Raw genomic sequence first — 12431 nt, 5'->3', positions numbered from 1 at the left:
CACACCTTCTCCAACCAGGCCTCCTCATTCTTCCCCAGAAGTTCCAACTTCCAAGGACCAAGTATTCAAACAGATGAGCCTTTGGGGGATGTTTTCATTTAAACCATCAGAGATGGGCAATTCTCCAGTTTCACACAGAGGTTCACAATCCATATCCCAAGTTTATGCTCTTGACACCAATTTAGGGAATTGTTCACAGCTCCCTATCAGGGCATGATCACCATCACCCACTCCCTCTGTTTTGCTCCGGAGTTTCTTATTAGTGTAAATTGTCTCCCTGTCCATGGTGGCCTTCCTTGCAGAGAGACTGGATCATCATTATGCCACATCAGCACCAGAGACATAGAACATCCCTGGTAACAGTGAGAGCCACAGAAGCTCTCTTTAGATGCTATGGTTCTGCATTTATGATACCGTGTTTACATCCAATGCTTTAATCTGAATGTTCTCCTCAAAGCAGGCAGCCAACCCGTAAATACGACTTGGGCTCTCTGTCAGGAGAATCTGATGAAAGAAAACATGGTATCAGGAGGAAGAGGAAGCCTTCATCACTAAGGTAGTAAAAGGAAAAATAATCAAAGGGGACATATGATCCTTTAGTAGGACATGAGCCACCTAGGGTGAGCAGGGAAATGATGGGTATGAGGTAAAATGTCCTAAAGTTATAACAGCAACAATCCATTCCTAAAGCAACATAAGGAGCTGAGTCTCACACAAACACATATGTAATGTGTATATCTTATATTTTTACATATGTGATGTTTTATTTAGACATAATATCAGATATATAATAAAAATATTCATTTCTGATTCTGCTCATAGCAGAAACAAGTGGCAATCTGAGTCGGGTAGTTCTTACCCATGGAAAGTCGTTTGTCCTGTGCACTATAGGATATTTAGCAAGATATTTGGTCTCCAGTTATTACAAGCCAGGAACACCCCACCTTGATTATGACCACCAAAAACGTCCTTATGTACTTCCAAATGTCAATCCGTCCCCTCCCCCTCCACACTAGCAAAGGGCAACTATTGGCCTACAGGCTGAGATGGGAGTCGGGATAGATCTGGGAAAGGGATGTATACCATTTCCCTCTGTGCCTTCTCTGTGAAGCTGTCTTAACAGTTTTTCGTAGCACGGCATTCTCTATCCCCTTCACCTAGCCTCCTCCCAACAGTGAATGTTCCTTTCTTTCACTGAGCCTGTTCCAGTAGCTATGTGTCAGATCCCAGTCATCTGCCCTTGACAATTGCCCCTTTGATTCCTCCGAGGGGGAGGGTGGGCTGTCCTGTCCTGTCTGAAAGGCTCCTTGGTTTTCTGTGATCTCCTCCGCGTGTGGATTGCAAAACAGGGGAATAGACAGCGCAGAGACAATAGGCAGGCTCGTTAGCAAGGCCTTTGAAGTGAGCAAAGCAGGCCTGGAAGCAAGCGCCTCCCTTCTCCTCTTCCTTCTTCCACTCTCTCTATACTTTCCAAAGTACCAGGTGGCATCTGGCAAGGTGGAGACTTCTCAGTGCCTGCTCTCTTGTTGGAGACATGTGAATGTGTTCAAGGAGCCCACATGTGCTCCAGGCTATGAATAGTTTAAAAATGTAATTTGCAATGCGCTCCGCATATCTGGAAGTCCTTTCTGTGCAAATGTGAAAATGATTGTGTAAGTGGAACCTCACTGCATTTTCCTCTAACCGCACTCTGCAGTCAGCTCTTCCAGGGTCGCTACGGATTTGCATGAAGGAGGATACAAAAGAAATCCTCACACTCTGTTGCGTCAAGTAACATAAGATCTCTCTTCCACGGTGAGCCTGCTGACAAGAGATTGGGATGGAGATGTAGGTTAAAACCTTAAAGCTCTTACTCCCTGCCGTGGGAATGCAAACAGTACAGGTGAACGTGGTCACCTGTGCTCATAGGGGCATTCATACCAACAGGTGAGAGACAGAAGCAGAATGTCCTCCGGGGTGGGTGGATAAGCCGAATGTAGCGCACCTGTTCAGGGGAACCTTAGCTAACCCCCCAAAAGAAGGAAACTATGACAAATGCTGCATCATGGATGACCTCTGATGTCTGCCTTCTATAGTTACACTCGTGTGAGGCCCCTAAAATGGTCAAATTCACGGAGACAGGGAGTCAGTGAGCTGGGAAGAAGGATGGGGAGCCAGTGCTTACTAAGTTCAGTGCTTCAGTTTGAGAGGATGAAGAAATTCTGGAGGTGATGGTAGTGATGGAGATGGTAAGTGATGGAGATGGTGGTGATGGGTGAGCACCACCATCTATGGACTCGGCACTGCTCCCTTGCAGTGATCGAAAGGCACTGAAATGTGTACTGAACGTCATTGCTGTGTTTTTATAGACCCCACACAGAGCTCTCTACACAGTTGGAAATTCTCCTTTACACGGAGAGTGGAAGTTCTCCATGTTGGCAGTGGAGGGAACGCCAGAGCTGGTAGGTGGCCCGAGGGACATGAAAGCAGAGTCAAGAACCTTAAAGGAGCCAGAAAGACTGCTCACGTGGAGGCAGCAAGAATCTGACTTTTTCCACGATTTCCCAGGAAGTGAGTTTCTAATACTCTGGCTTCTCTCTCTCAGATTTTGCTACCATGGAGACATATTCGTTTCTCTCCCCTTTCCCTGAATCCAGGCTCGCAAGGGGCTAGTGAGGCACCCTGAAAGAAAGAAGCAGGTTATGAAGAACCAATTATTTCAGTGATCTCAACAGCTGATTTCTGTTTGGAAAACACACTAAGACTCAAGTAATAAGAAGTTTACACAGACCTCCGCATGCCCTTTGTGGATCTCCAATTGGCCCTGCATCATATTTCCTGTCCTTATTCCTTCTTATATCCATAACCATATCTATATCTACAGACAGCACTAGGTGTCCACAGGAAATTGGTTTCAGGATCCCCAAGGATACCAAAATCCAACGACAGTCATGTCTCTTACATAAAACCCCATGATATTTACACAACATGGACACTCATCCTCCTACACACTGGAAATCCCATATAATACCTAACAAAATATAAATGCCATATAGGTGTTAGGCTTATTGTTTGGAGAATAATGACAGAAAAACTAAACACTATTTGTTCAAAACAGATACAAGATATATTTTTGTTATAAGGCTTGTTGAATCTAAGCATATGGAAGTGGAAAGTATGAAGTGCTGACTGTATACACAAACACAAGCACACACGCACATATGCGTGCGCACACACACACACACACACACACACATGTGCGTGTGCACACACACAAGCTGCCCTCAGCTACCAGACGCCCCTTCCTTTCCCAGTCTTACATTAGCTTCCATGACCTCAATGGTTTTTAAGAGAATGGCTGATGAAGTATCCTGTAGGTTGAATTTTCCTGGTACTTTCTCACGACTAGACCGAGGTTATCCATGTTTCACAGGAAGCCCATCCCAGACGTAGCCCATGGTGCTGGGACAGCACTCCAGGGCTGAGACATCTTCTTACCTCGCTGTGAACTTCCCTGTGCTCTTGTGATAGACCTCTTGTGAAATACTTCAGGATCAGGCACATTCCCTGCCCCTTACCTATTGCTCACACATTAGTTCTAGAGCCTGACGACGGGTCCTAGCTGAATTAATTATTAATACTCAGGCTGCCGAGCAGAGATTTTCCACTTTTGACAGGTGACTTTCTATTACAAAGAACTTTGACCTTTCCTTCCGCATACTTATTTACTTATCTAGGTGCATCCAGCATGCTCTGTGACTGTTACTTAGTCAGTGTGTTGTAACCTGTTCCGGGCACTTATTTTGTTGGTAAATTATCTAAGATTAACCACTGGGAGTCTTTTGTTTGGTGCGTATGTCCTTTCCACACATCCCACCATCCTGGGGCACATTAATACCTAGTAATAATGTGTCCTGCATGGACTCTTCTTACCCCCACCTGAGAGCAGCCATTTCTCTAAGTCATCCTGGTGGGCACCTCCCTCATTGCCTGGGCATCACAAAGTCTACCTCTGTGTGGCATAGACCATTGATCCAAGGCCATAGACTCGGACAGCATGTTGCTGAGGACTGAGACCATTGGTATTTGTATATCTAAGTAAATACACGTCTGGTTCCAACTCTAGGAGACAGGAATTTCCACCACTGTGCACACCAACGTACAGGACCTCCATGGTGCACATCCTTGCCCAGAAAACCTCCAGGACCATTATGTGCAGTACATTCGCTTATTTTCTCAGGCCCCTGCATGGAACCAGTGTGCCATTGATTAGCTCCCCGGCATCCCTTGCGGTTCTCTTCTTTACCTGGGTCTTAGCTGCCAACTAGTGCCAACTTGCCAACCAAGGATTTTTACTTCCCTCAACTGACTGGCTCATGAAGCTCTTCAAATACATGTTTTTAATTCAATCTTATTAGTGTGTTTGTATATATATATGGTGGGGTGTGTGTGTGTGTGTGTGTGTGTGTGTGTGTTAGAGAGAGAAAGAGAGAGAGAGATTTCTTGGGAGTGGAAGGGCATACACATGCCATGGCCTGAGTGTGGAGGCAGGAGAGCAGCTTTCTGAAATCAGTTCCCTCCTTCTGCCATGGAATGCTGGGATCGAGTTCAGGTGGCGGCTTTGATCAGCCAGCACTTCACCTGCTGAGTCATCTCGCTGGCCACCGATAAGCATTTTTAAATAAAGTAAGAGAAAGAATGGGAGAAACAAACTTTTAATTTGAGCACAATGACTATGTTTCCAACATTTTTTTTTCCTCTCTAATATGTGGACATAGAAAGTAGGAGAAACGTATACCTAAATCTGAGGGGTCAGAAAGTGAGACTATTCTTCGGGGAACTGTCGGTTAACAGCCACTCCCACCTCTCACCGAGAACACTTCATTAGATTAAATTATTGCTACTAGTAATTTTCCACATTGACTACTGAAACTAAAATAAACAGAATTTTCCGGTCTTTGAATTGTTTGGCAGTAACTGTAAGATTGGTCAGAGATTTATTGCTAACTTTTCGGGGGTGGGAGAGGGAGTCTATTCTGCTTTAAATGTATGACAGGGCTGGGCAGAGTGGAGGAGGCCATGCTTCAGTAACAAATTAATCCTGAAAACTTTGACGTAATTAATGCTCATTCCTTTTAATGTCACAGTGGAATGTAGGTTGGGTGGCCATCATGCTTATAGCTTTGCACATGGCCTCCAATGTTGGGGAAAGAAAAAAGAAATGCAGGTGCCATCACGGGGCTGAAAGTGACAAGGGACACTGAGTGTGTCAAGGATCAGAAGTGGAAGAAGCGCAGGGTGTCTAGTGTCTAGCAGATTCTCCAGGCTCCACCATCGCCCGGTTCCAAACATGCTGAAACGAACAGCTCGGATCAAGAGTATGTGTTCCAAACACAATTCAAACTCTTTGACTTCTCTGAAGAAATGTTGCCAGCATTCCCCTTGATTAGAATGTTAGCACAATTCTGTGTACTTTTAAATTTTAAAATCTTCCTTGTTTGCTTTGGACACATCTACATTATTTTAATTTTTTTCCACCCACATATGTTTCTAGTTGAATAAACCTACAGTCAGCACACCTATAAAGATGGATTTTTTTAAAATGATGGTTATCCAACCTTTGACACCACACATGGTATTACTATCTTCATCCATGTTGGGCTGTATTCATAGTTATCCTGGATACAGGCAGCCCAGGATTGGACACTCCTACAGTGTGTTTCTGGTGAGTTATGCTGCTTAGATCTCTGTAACCATGTCAGCAAAACTCTCCTCTTTGCTGACCATAGGCCAGAAATGCTTCAAGGCTATGCGTGTCTTATTCAGCCTGTTGCATCATAAGGGGCCCTTCAAAGGGCCTCATGGAGTAGACATAGGCTGGGGCTAGCAGGGTTCACACACCAGTGTAGAAGTCCAAGAAAAAGTGTTCTGAGCTCAGCCATAGGAAAGAAGACACTCAGGCCCAAAGGCTCCCCCCAGGACCCTATATGAATTTGCTAAGTTCTAAATCCCTTCCCTGGTGGCATGTGACCTCACTGTGCCCTGCTCTCTGAAACCTGAGTCACCACTGCGGCAACTCTCAGAGAGCTCCTTGTAGACACAAGGAACACATAGCACCATTTAAAAGCCACTGAATCAATGTCAGTTGTAACTTAGGGCATGTCAGGACTGTAGGAACCGAATAAAATTATATAGGGTGTGAACCAGGCCCAGAACAATAGAAAGAGAGGCTGTGTATTTGTGATTAATAAGAAAAATCATGGGCTTTATTTACCCTGGAGATGTGCCAGCCAGTGGGCTGCAGGTAGGTGTGTGAGGCCCTTTGTAGTGGAAGCCAGCATGGCAGTGAGTGTGTGGGAAGAGCCTTCTTCCTTTGACCAAGAAAGGAAGCAAGAGAGAGAAAGTCAGAGCTTTGGGCTTCTTGCATTTCTTCCTCACGGTGAAAGCAGCATGACTGGCCCAGAGTCCTGGCTAGTATCATAACTTCCAACACCATCAGCCAAAGCTCCCGTAGAGAGTCAAAAACAAGGGAAAGATCTGGCACCCCCATCTTCTGCCGTCAGCAACACAATGATCCCCAGAAAGCCCCATGTGGTTAAACAAGGGAAACCTTGAACCCAGTCAGTATCTATGCTGTACTTCACAGACCATGGTCATAGCCAATACATATAGAGATCTCCAAGTGTCCTCTCGCGACCACCACCAGACGAAAGAGAAGAGAGTGAGGGGGCCAGGCATGCTCAGACAGCTGGTGGAATGCAGAACTTGCAGCGAGGTCTTGGCATTACAAGGTGTTGCTCTGTTTCCTCTGTGACACTCAGGTTTTCTTGTTCTAAAGTTGATGTCACAAGATCCAGTGTCTCCAGGATCCAGGTCAGAGGCAACTGAAAGGCCAGCCAGCAGGAAGCAGGGTGGAGGTTCCCAGGGTGCGGAAAGGCAGGATAAAGTTCGCGCTCCCACATATGGGTATCTTACATAGCATGAGCCCAGGATGGCCAAGTCCTATTGCCTTCTGCTGAAGCCGGGCACGCCGAATGCTGGAAGTTGTCTGTGTTTGTGTTGGCAGCGGATTTTGCTTGTATTTCAGTCATGTACCTGAGAACAGTGTTTGGTTTACAGGTCACGACCTTCATCTGTGGTGTCTCTGGAACAATTCCAGGGACAGAGTTAGACAGTGGACAGGTAGCAGGCAAAGGGGGCCTCACATAGTGACAAAACATGAACGGTTCTTTGGGAAAGGTAAGTCCCAAACAAGATGAAAGTGGCTATCCCTCACAGAGGAGTCTGAGGGAAGGCATGTGCTAAAATGGAGGGGCGTATGGCCAGGTGTGTGGTGCACGATGGTAATCCCAGCTCTCAGGAGGCAGAGGCTGGCAGACCTCTGAGAGTTCAGTCTGATCTACAAAGCAAGTTCCAGGCCAGTTAGGAATACATAGGTAGACCTTGTCTCAGAACAAAACAGAACAAACACAAACAAAAACTAAATGAGGAGGATAGACTGAGAAGAAATTATTGGGTATAACAACACGAACCCCAGACATCCTTTGATATGTGCAACACACGAAGCACTGTACTGAACCTGAGAGGTGGGGGAAGCCATTAAGCCTCACAAACCCTGGAGGAGCTCACACAGCTTCTTCTCGTATTAGAGATGATGGACCAGCCCACAGTTGCCTAGGGTTACTCCCCAGGATCATGGCACACAGTAGATTCTGGCTCTAGTTCATCCTTTCAAGCTATGCTGCTTTGCATGCTGAGTTTCAAAACCAGAAGTGAGAGAAAACTAGTTGCACTCACATTGGCTCATCCCTGCCTCCTTCCCAAGGGATTTCAGTTAGGAGAGAGTCTGCCCTGGTGAGCCTGTCCCCTAAGCTGGGTAGACCAGAAAAGCAGAGGCCCACACTGTACCAATGTCACATTCACCAGTGAGTGTTCACTAGAACCTTGTTCAATCAAGTGTAGTAATTAACACCATGGCTCTTACTCACTAGCTAACCAAGGGAATAACGTTTGCACTGAAGGAAAGAGATCTGGGACAGTTCGCACCGAAAGCAGGGGTAGGAAGATTGGTGAGTTCCAAGTCAGTCTGGGCTACATAGTGACACCCTGACTCAATAAACCCAAATAACAAGAAGGAGATGCAAAGAAAAAAATATATCACGACTCCAGGCCCATCCAGAATGGACAGAGATGGGACCTCGGGATGTTAATGACAGACAGTGAGAGTCAGGAAGCAACTAACTTGCCCTGTCGCCTGCTCAGAACAGCCAGAAGCACCTAGAACGTTCAAAGGAGAAAACCTTTCTTACTGCTCACATGGGCTGAGGGACAGAATCTGCTAGAGATGGCAGCGCGGACAGGGTGTGTGGGTGCTCCTGCCGTCTCTCACATCTCTGATCTCTGTTCTTATAAACTTCTCTGAGCCTCCTGTCGCAGCCTAGGATGTAAATCGGGTTTGGGGAACTAAAGCTCATAGACCCAAACACCCCACCAGCATTGTGGTGCTCACAAAAGGTGGAATAAATTAACACAGAGGGAAGTGGGGAGTTTTGAAAATCTTATACCACAAAGGCTCATACTTTTGCCCCATTATCATGAACGAGGAACACATGGGTAAAGCTCGCCTGATGTCTCCACGCCAGCAGTCAGTTCAAAAGGAACAGGCCTGGGCGTGCCATCAGCAGCAGACGCTCTATATTCATTCTGGAGTTATTAAATAATAATTTATAATGATTTATACATTTAATTTACATGGCTGCAGTCCGAAGTCTAATTGCACACCAGCCCTGCCGTCTTCTGATGTTCTGGTTATAAACAGGGCCATGGAAGACCGTGAGGCAGTTATTTCTCAGGAGGGTTTCTGGGCAGGCAGAGTAGGAAGCCAGGTGGCTCAGGACCACTGAGGAGCCTAGAGATCCCTGAGACCTTGCCAGAACCCTGTGATATCAAAGCCCTGGAGTTGGGATTTCCAGAGGCTCAAGAGCTCATAGACTTAGGTGTTTCAGCTTGGTGCATTCTGAAGACTGTGACCGGTCACAAGTCATCTTGACTGTGAGTGCTTCTGTTCCCATGGTACTAAATCAATGGGAAGGCGAAGCCACACTGATACTGACATCCATCTGGGAGACAGGGTATGTGAGAGTACTTTGATATCTTGGAGGGTGTTGGAAAGACATCAGCTAGAACATGCACAGTTTAAGTCAGCATTGCCCTGTCATTGGCTGGAAACATCTCAGGTACTGGTTTTCATTTGCTGGACTCTGGGCCTGAGGCCACTGATTCAAGTTCCTGCCAAGACAGCATTTCCCTTCCCAGTCAGGAACCAAAGTGCAAAGCACCTCCTCCCTCAAGAAGACAAGGCTAGTCTGAATAGAGAGGAACCGAGGAACTTTCTCTCAAAGCCTGAATGCCCCACAATGCACTGTGTTTGGTCTGTTGTTATAATGAGGACAGATACACAGAAGAGTGTAGGAGAGCTCGTTTGACCATCAGCTTGGAGGAAAACGTACAATAGAACTTTGTGAGTGAATCTCAGGAGAATGTGGAGCATTGGTGTATATAGAGTAAAATATGAAGTGTGGGGGGGGTATGTGTATGTGTGTGTGTGTGTGTCAGATACATAGTGTGTGTTGCATGTGTGCCTTCTGAGTGCCATATGGGAACTGTAGGTCATATATCATGTGTACTAGAAGAGGGAATATATAAGATATGTATGTAATTTGTGACCCATATGACTCTTGGGCATGTGTAGCACATATGTGGTTAGTGTTGTGTGTATCTATGTTTCTGGTGTGTGTTCTACACAGGGGAGGGGCTATTTTGTGTGCCTGGCATATGCGGGGTGTGTGTGTAGCATACAGTAGCATGTTTAAGTTATCTGTGCACTGTGTATGCTCTGTGTGGTGTGAACCGCGGAGGAGCAGTACACATGGGAGCATGTGGCGTGTTACAGCACGTGTGTGGTATATGTGCTTATGGCCAGTGCGTGGGGATGACCAGCTGACAGCTTATCAACAAGCAGAGCCATCTTTTGGGTCAGGGTTCAGTAGATGGGGACAGCTGTGAGAACAGGGGGAAACATAATAGCAGGTGAAACCAATGCAAGCAAACAGAGGTTGACTCACTGGTGACAACGTCTCCAAAGACAACACTCTTGAAAAATAAACAATGAGAGCTGATAGTGATAGCCTCCGGTCGCCAGCAGCCCTTGGTTGCCTTTTCCTGGATTCCTTGTCTGTCTTTTAGTTTTAGTAATGACTACTATGCACACAATTCTGAAGGGTGCTCAACCAGCTAAGAGGGAGGCCCCACCCGTGATCCAGCCCACCCAGCTTCAGGTTCCAGGTCTACCTGTGGTTGACTCTCTTCCTTTCCTTTGGAACAGGTCAGTGCAGCCCCCCTCTGAGTGTGGCACGGAGGTGGTGGTGTCAGGGTTTCTGCAGGGAGGTCATGGGATCCTGAAGGTCATGGAGGTGGCCTAGCACAGTATCCCAACCACATCACCACGGTGACGGGACTTATTGTAAGACTGGACATGCAATGGAAATAGGACCAAAGCAGACTGCAGGAACCACACCAGGCAGGCCCTCTACCTGCCTCCTGGGAGGTGCTGCAGTCAGAACCAGTCTCCTTCTCCCTCTTTATGCTCAGCAAATGCTTTCCAGCCTCTCACACACTTCCCCTGGCCTGGTAAAATTCCTCAAGAAGGTACCAAGGCTTTGCTGCATTTCCCAATAGCCAGCTGTTTGGCAGAATAGTTACTTTCTAAAGATTGATTTAACCAGCTTCAGGAATTTATTTGATCCTTTGTCCTATTGGGGCTGCAAGGGCGGGGTGCCTTTCTCCTAGTCTGACCCACCCAGAAGACATCCCCAAAGGACTTGATCACCTAACCCGAAGGGCTGACACCACAGTCAGTTCATATCTGGCCGGTTGGTGACTTACCTGTCCTCACCTCTGATGGTAAGGTCAAAATGCTCACCGAAAGTCCTGGGTGGAGGCCCCTGGAGTTGTTCAGTGAGCATGTGGGAGGGCCTCAGTCACTTCCTGCTCTGACCCTTGCTGCTTCCCATCACTGAACTGAACTTGCCCAAACTCCTGCAGCCTGAATAGCTTCGAGTTTCCTGGAACGTTAAATGTGCTGGTCCAGGTTCTCTCTAAAGAAAGGATACTGTGCCCAAGGAAGTCTCGTCAATTGTTCTGTTTCCATGCCCCTGAGGTGTGGTTGCTGTACCTCCAAGGGTTCTGCTTATAAACCCGGGGTGAGTAGCGGAACGGGCTGGCAGGTGTTATGGGACTTGCCTTCCCGGCCAGTCTTTTCTACCACTGCTCTGGTTTCTAGGGTAGTGTACCCATGAGCCACTCCCTGTTCCTGCTGCCACTCTCATCCCCATTTCCCAGCAGATCCTCTGCATCCACACTTCCTCCACTCTACAAATGTCCCTCAGATGTCACCATGAGATATGCTTGGGCCATGCTGGCTTAGTACTCTGGTCTCAGGTCCTGGGAACGTCCTTGGTGCCAGGTATACTGATACGGCATGGTTGTCCCTCTGTTACTGCTTTCCTATGTGGCTAATGACAGCCTGAGCATAGAGTTAAAGCACCCAGGCAGAACTGTGTCAGGAGGGTGGAGGGCAGCGGTGCCTGACCATGGACTCCAAAGGAATCATGAAGGGGCAGAAGAAAGTATGATTGGACCAGAAACCATTTGGGACTGTCCTCTCTCCTCTCCTCTCCTCTCCTCTCCTCTCCTCTCCTCTCCTCTCCTCTCCTCTCCTCTCTCTCTGTGAGTATGTATGTGTGTGTGTTGTTAAAGAAAGCCCACCTCTGTGTTTTATGATTTCTGTGCCCTTTGTTTTCTTCTGCCACAAGACGGTGAAGAATGAATCTCTTCCCAGAGACTAAGCAGTTGCTGCCACATCTGCTACTTTTGGACCTTTCAACTTCCAGAAACTCAAGCACAAACAAACTCCTTTTCTTGTGAATTAACCATTCTCTCAGGTATTCAGTTATAACAACCAGAAACACTAAGGCCATGGTCTACAAGGAAATGTCAGAAAATGTACAGGAGCCAGTGTGATGCCAGAGATGAGAGACCTGACAGAGGGGGAGGACAGGGCTCAGCTGCTTCTGCTTCATCTCCTTCTTCCTGCTCTTGGGCCTGCCCTTGGACCACAGCTTCTCCGAGTATCTCTATAATATTTCTTTTTTACTGTGGGCTGGTGGAGTTTAACCCTGAAAACCAAACAAACTCTGGCCAAGACAAGCATTGAATTTGTCTTGGCAGTACCCCATAAATAAGAAGTGTGAATGTTGGTTAATTTGTTTAAATCCACTCTTCTGTTCCCAAAGCATGCGAGTTCCTCTTCAACAGTTTCCCAAGACTGCTGTGCAACCAAGTGGCTTCCTGGTGCGCTCCTGTCAACACTGGCAAGAAGAGCTGTGTGAACA

The sequence above is a fragment of the Microtus oregoni genome, unplaced genomic scaffold (genome assembly GCF_018167655.1).
Source record: "Microtus oregoni isolate MIOR12 unplaced genomic scaffold, Mior012 000042F_ref0000377, whole genome shotgun sequence".
NCBI classification, from domain to species: domain Eukaryota; kingdom Metazoa; phylum Chordata; class Mammalia; order Rodentia; family Cricetidae; genus Microtus; species Microtus oregoni.
This window is presented reverse-complemented; position numbering follows the sequence as displayed.